Raw genomic sequence first — 6892 nt, 5'->3', positions numbered from 1 at the left:
CAGACTTATGCTGTCAACATTTCCTCTTGTTGTGGGGCACTTGACATTCTTGTTAGAGAGTTCAACGTAAGACCTGGCTGTTGGGACTGTCGAGCTATTGGAAAGCTGATCTTGAAGTAGAGTGGTTTGACCATCCAGTGTTCTCCTCGAGTTTGTTCGTGGTAACTTCGTCACCATCGTTTCTTTTTATTTATTATTTCATTTTATTTATTTATTAGTTAGTTAGTTAGTTAGTTATTCATTTATTTTATTATTTTTTGTACAAATTTCGAAATTTACTTTTGAGAACACTGTTTTGTAAGACGAGAATCCGACGAGGTTAAGATACATGTAAGTGCTCCTTTTTGTCAGAAAACCACTAATTGCGCACTCTTATAAAAATTATTTTTTTTTGGGGAAAAAAAGGAAAACGTCCTAATGATCAGGCGAAAGGTTGACAAAGTGACAAAGCCTAAAAGCCGTGGCACATGATATGACATGATCTGATAGCTAAAATTGGGCTCTGATATTGTTACAGGATCCTCAGCGGTAATTTTATTTTTAACCACGTTATCGGCTTGTACAATTGTAAGCGCCCTTATTGTAAGACGCCCAAGGAGGAATAATCTCCTGATGCACTAAACGAAGACATGGCCAAGAAACAATTTGACTTTTGTATATGCGAAGATTCGAAAACAGTTTATAAACAATTCAATACATAAATGATTATATCCACATTTCTGATCGTCGTGTGAGCTTGATTTGAGTGAATGTAGTAGTGTGACAGGCAGAATTAGCAGCAGCACCAGTAGTAGTTGTAGTCGTAGTAGCAAAAGTAGTGATACATCAATCTCTTCACCTTGTTTCTAGTTTTGCCCGTCTTTGCAATACGTTTCATGGGGTCCCCGAGTTCACACCTGTTGCACGTGTTGGTGTGGAGGGTGACACGTGGCCAGCTGGTCGATACAGCACTGACGATGTTCAGGGGTGGCTGCTGTGGCGGGGGGTGGGGGGTGTGGTGGTGGTGGAGGGGGGGCTGGATGAGAATCGATCTTGGTGTACAGCCCCCCAAAACTGGCAGGGGGTCTTTGAAACCATTCCGGGGAAGGAAGGGGTGTGAGGGGGTGGTTTTGGTTTGGGGAGGGGGCGGAGAGGGAGGGGGGTTGGGGGGTGGGGGGCACGGGATGGGGGATCGAGGGTGGTGATGTCGAAACGGGTTATTATGAAATAATGATTTATCTTTATTACAGTTAGGTTATCGTGTTGGAGGGGCACTGTTATTAAAATGGTTTCACACGTGCTGCAGGGTGGATTAAATGGAATGCTCCCTACTGCCCCGCCCCCTTCTCTATCCCCATCTCGTTCACTCTCTGTCAGTGTCCCTCTGTGTCTGTCTTTCCATGTCTGTCTGTCTGTGTGTGTGTCTCTGTCTATCTCTCTCCCTGCCTCTGTCTCTTCCTCCCTCCCTCCCTCCCTCCACTGACAAAAAAGAATTGAATTTAGACAATACTTTCGGCTTTCCTGACACTTAGAGGAACGATATTTTGTAAACGCACATTTTGTTTTGTAAAATGTTTGTACGACAGACCAGCATACAGTATGAATATCAGCCTTGTCATATATCGTACATTCTAGTGTTTTCTGGCTTAATCGTACTGTCCTACACATTTGTGAGGAAGAGCGAAATGTAAACTCATCTGTGATGTCTTTTTGTTTTTCAGCGATTGGTGGTAAAACATTGACTACTGGCGACTGAACACAGCATGTTGTTCAACTGGACAAAAAAAACTACACTGGCTTCCGTCAAACAAATCGGCGTACCTGCGCAAAAAAAAGAAGAAAGAAACTGACCCCATATCTGACTCTTGACTTGGCCGCGCACAATTACAGTGAGTGAGTTGACTCCAGATATATTTGCTGACTGGGAACAGACATGTCTCCTGAAGATTCCTCTCTCCACTCCTACCACACACGTACACACGCGCACTCATTCGGCTCGAGACACGTTTCTGACATGCTCCCTGCATTCACAGAACTTGCTGCGGGACTTGTCCATCATTGGTGGCCCTTGTTACTCCTCGGTACTTTTACTACCACGGGACCAGATGCTTCCACGCGCATTGCGTCTCAAGGCTGAGAACTGTGGGTCGGACAGTAGCAGGTAACCTCGCAGTGCCATCAACTCCGTGTTGCTTCTCCACGGGACTCGAGACGTTTCCTGACACAGGTTCAAGACATTCACAGGTGGACCCAGACGCTTCCAATTGACTCGAGGTGTCCTCCACCGTCCCCATCCCCCTCCCCCCTCATATCCCCCAGTCCCCCAGCTGCGACAACGGACATTCCAGCGGCATAAGACAGGACAGCAGATACATCCTCACGTGATGTTTGTCTCCACATCTTACTCTCAAACTTTCCCAAACCCTGTTCTGCACGTTCCTACAGAACACCAACAGGTATCTACTTCCACCCGACCAGACCCCCCCCCCCGGCCCCCCCATGCCCCCCACGCCCCCCCGTTTCCTCACTCCCTCCCCCCCCCCCCTCTTAAGGGGGTCAGTCGCTCACGTCGTCATCCCGCGTGATCTTGACCAGCATCAGTCTTGACCAGGCTGACGTCATGATGGACACCTTCCTGCCACATTGCCCAGTCGTCAGTCAGGTGGAGGTCCGCGACCAGCCGTCTTGGTCAGCGTTCTGGAAGAGTTCTTGTCCAGGTGAATGGCTTGATCCCCCCCCCCCCCCCCCCCCAAGAATGTGAGAGCTGACCGCTGCACTGACCACAGCATTCCTCTCCACGAGCCGTGACGGGGCCATCTGGGGTGTCGCTGGTGCCTGGGGGGGCAGTACCATGATGGCTGGTTTGTTGTGTGAGTAAAGATAGTTTTTTTTTTTATTTGTTTTTATTGGGGGTGTTGGGGGATGGGGGGGGGGGATGGATCAGTTTCTTCGCGGATGGTTGTTGTCCTCTTCCTCCTTTTCATCCTTCGATGTCTCCTCATTCTTCCCTCTCCTCTCTCCTGCTCTTGCTCCTCTTCATTCCTCTCCTTTTCCTTTCTTGTTGTTTTGGCTTTCGTTCTTGTTTTTTTTTCTTCTTCTTCTTGTTCTTCTGCTGCTGATAATGCTGCTGCTGATGCTGCGTCGCCTCCTCCTCCTTTCAGTTCTTCAGCTGGTGCCAGTGCTACGTTCAGTGCCCATCTGAATGAACTGTTGCTGAAAGTCGGACATCCCTTATCATTGACCATCTTGAAGTGAAAGCTTCAATCATTCTTGTGATGTCAGCGGAGTCTCGGAAGGTTCCCCCTTCCCCCTCACTCCATCTCTCCCCCCCCCCCCCTCAACCCCCCCCCCCTCCCGCCGCGACAACCCGCCCTCCCCCACCCCTGCCTCTCCCCCCTCCCTCCGGGCTCTCCAAGTCCCTCTTCATGTTTTCAGACATTCTGGTCGGTGGCTACATTGAAACCACAATCCGGAAATCTCTTCCTTCGCGCTCTATTCACGGGGTGTGGGGTGTGTGTGGGGGACTCCCGTTTCCCTGTCGGAATGGCCCACAGCGCTACACACAGGGTGATGCCACAATCCCGGGACAGGGTAGATAAGTCACACACACACACACACACACAACAGAGAAAGGTTTTCCCCTGGAGCAGTTGGACCAATGAAAAGAGAGCAGGACCCAACTGTCTTCTCTTCTCCACCATGCACCCACAGAGGAAATGAATTTTTCATGTACTCTCACCACCCACCCCTCCACCCACCCCTGGCACAGAAAAGCAACAGCATCAGATGATGATGGTGGTGGTGGTGGTGGTGGTGGTGGTGGTTAGAGCAAGGGTTCTGAAGGGGGAAGAGGGGGGATACTAGTTGGGGAAGGGGGTGAGGGTTGGGGGTGGAAATCCCTATCTGTTTATGTTGCGACCCAGTCTCAGGAAGTTCGATGCCAGAAGCCCCACGCGCCAGGTTGTCTCAAAAGAAGTTTCTCTGCTGGGAAGAGAAAAGTACTACATTCTGAACTTCGCTTCAGAGCGGGAAGAAGTAAGGAAGAATTAGGGGGCGGGGGGGGGGGGGGGGTGAGGGGAGGGGGGGGGGGTACCTTTGGGTGGGAGTACAGAGCGGAGAAGTTAGGAAGAATTAGGGGGGAGGGAGGGGAGGGGGGGTGGGGGCGGGTATGTTTGGGTGGGGGTTCAGAGAGATGATACCGGACCAAGGGGAGAGAGGAAAGTTAATATGTTGGTATAGTTATGCGCTTTGGGCAGCTACGGCATCCTAAGTCATTTTCTGTTGTACAAGTTTTGGTTCTGTCATGGGTCTTTTCTTGCTCATTATAGTGTCTTTGTTCGGACGCATGCTCTCTCTCTCTCTCTCTCTCTCTCTCTCTCTCAAACACACAGACACGCGCGCGCGCGCACACGATCTCTCTCTCTCTCTCTGTCTCTGTCAGTCTGTCTGTCTGTCTGTCTCTCTCTCTCATGTTTCGTGGCAATCAATAAAAATGAAATCCTTATTACGTCGGGTAACAAATATTGCCCTACCCCCCAAAAAAGAAAAAAAAATCAACAAAAACACAAACCAAACAACCAACCAACAAAAAAAACACCCAAAAAACAACCACCCTCTCAAAAAAACAACAACAACCCCCCCCCCCCAAAAAAAAACAGGAAAAAAACACATCCACACCCACACAAAAAAACAAACATCAGTGGCGTGAATCGCTCGGTTTGACTGCATGAAAAGAGGCCAGCTTTTAGATGCCACTAGTGTGTGTGAGTGGGTGGTGAAGGGTGGGGTGGGCGTGGGGGGGTGAGGGGGTAAGCGTAGTGTCTGGGAGCATCCTGAAAAGCTGAGGGGTAGAGAGAGAGAGAGAGAGAGAGACGCGCGCGCGCGCGCGCGCGCGCACACACACACACACACACACACACACACAGATGAATCATCATCGATCTGAGGGCGCGGGATGAAAGGAGCCTGGCTCTTAGCTACATTTCTTCCTCCACCCACTCAACCTGGGGCCCCTCCTTGGCTCCACGGCCAAGGGGAGAGAGAGAGAGGTGAGGAGAGAGAGAGAGAGGGGTGAGGAGAGAGAGAGAGAGAGGTGGGTGGAGAGAAAGAGAGGGGAGAGAGAGATAAAGCGGTGGTGGGAGAGAAAGAAGGGTGAGAGATAGAGCGGGGGTGGGGGGAGGGGGGAGAGAAGGAGAGGGGTGAGAGAGAGCTAAAGCGGTGGGGGGAGAGAAAGAGGGGCGAGAGATAGAGCGTGGGGGTGGGGGGGGGGAGAGAGAAAGAGGGATGAGAGATAGAGCGGGGGTGGGGGGGAGAGAAAGAGGGATTAGAGATAGAGCAGGGGGGGGGGAGAAAGAGGGGTGAGAGATAGAGCGGTGGGGGTGAGAGAGAGGAGGAGAGAGAGAGATGGGGAGAGGGAGAAAGAGGTGGGGGAGAGAGAAAGAGAGGGGTGAGAGAGAGAGAGGTGGGGAGGGAGAGAGAGAGAGAATATCGATGGCACCAGGCTCTTGGCTGCTGCATACAAGACTCCTGAAAGTTGAGAGGAAGAAGACAGTTTGCTTGCTTGCGGTTTGACTGTATAGCGTGTAAATGAAGAGGAGAGAGAGAGAGAGAAAGAGAGAGAGAGAGAGATGTAGGCTCTTGTTGGGTGCGTGTGTGCCTGCCTGCGTGCATGCATTCATAGCACGCACACTCAATACTACACGCAACTCATGCAGCTTCCTACCCACGTACACATCAACAATGCTGCGCTTGAGGCTGTTGCTGGCCAGTAGACAATTGCTACCCAGTTTCTCTAGCTTTCTTTAATGTACATATATATTTTATAAGTTTTTTTTAATTCTTTCCATTGCTCTGATTCAGAGCTATGCATTTGTGTGAATCACCTGCACCTGGTGTGTAGCTAGCCGCAACGATTTGTCTTTGCCCAAGATTCGGCGTTATATAGATGCATGTCATCTTTTTTTTGTTTTTTGTTTTTTTTTGTTAATATTAATCACACGTTACAGATGATTAGTAATAAGTCAGTTATGAGTCAAAACGTATGATGAAAATTTCATCTGTCTCTCCCTCTCAGTCCCTCCCCCCCCTAACCCCCCCTCTCTCTCTCTCGCTGGCTCGCTCACTCTCACTCTCTCCCTCTCTCTATTTTTCCCCCATCATTTTGTTTTAACGATTCGTGTTGTAGGGATGGGGAGGAAAAACCAGCAGACGCACAGTGGAGATCGTGGGGGGTGGGGGCTGTCTCTGCCCCCCCCCCCCCCCCCCAGCCCTCTCCCCCCCAACCATCTCGGTCCTCCTTCTTTATCCCACCACCCCTACCCCGTCCCCTGCTGCAACAGTCTCCGTGGAGGAGGAGGAAGAGGAGGAGGACGACGACGACAGAGTGGGGGTGGGCGGGATGGGACGTCAGGTGGCGAGCACCTGTCATTGTGAGTATGGGGGTAAACTTGCCGTGTCGTGTTTGTGCATACGTTTGTGTGTATATGTATGTGGCGGTGTATGTGAGTGCGCGCGAAGAGGTGGGTGAGAGGATGTGAAGAGTGTGGGCTTGTGTGTGTGTGTGTGTGTGTGTGGGTGGGTGGGTATGTGAGTGTGTATGTGCATGTGACAGAAATGGGTAATGATGACATATTATTATGCACGACACTTTCAAGCTGTTGCCAGATAAGATAAATCCCTTTCCTATGATTATATGCTATGACACCACCACCACCACCACCACCACCACCACCATCCTTCCACATACCCCGGTCTCTCCCCTAACTTCATTTCAACTCCCTCCCCACACCCAAATTTCCCTCTCTCTCTCACCCTTAAACCACTTCCTACCCACCCACCCACCCACCGACCCAGCAACTCCGTCCACCTATCCGCACCGCCTCCTACCCACCCACCCACCTACAAGAACAGCAGA

The 6892-nt window shown here is 50.7% G+C and overlaps 1 long non-coding RNA gene across 4 annotated transcripts in view; it reads left to right on the top strand.

The window, feature by feature from the left end:
• The window catches only part of LOC143300482 (uncharacterized), a 208974-nt gene extending 202749 nt beyond the window's left edge, over positions 1–6225 (top strand). For 2 of the 4 annotated variants that reach the window (XR_013057667.1, XR_013057668.1), the window contains exons 9-10: positions 1701–2849; positions 6164–6225. This is a non-coding gene — a long non-coding RNA (uncharacterized LOC143300482). Of the gene's footprint in view, positions 1–1700; positions 2850–6163 lie in introns of those variants that run through there. The other 2 variants (XR_013057664.1, XR_013057665.1) reach the window with 1 other exon arrangement.
• Positions 6226–6892: the final 667 nt, after the last annotated feature.

Source organism: Babylonia areolata, chromosome 2, assembly GCF_041734735.1.
Source record: "Babylonia areolata isolate BAREFJ2019XMU chromosome 2, ASM4173473v1, whole genome shotgun sequence".
Taxonomy (NCBI): Eukaryota; Metazoa; Mollusca; class Gastropoda; order Neogastropoda; family Buccinidae; genus Babylonia; species Babylonia areolata.
This window is presented reverse-complemented; position numbering and strand designations above follow the sequence as displayed.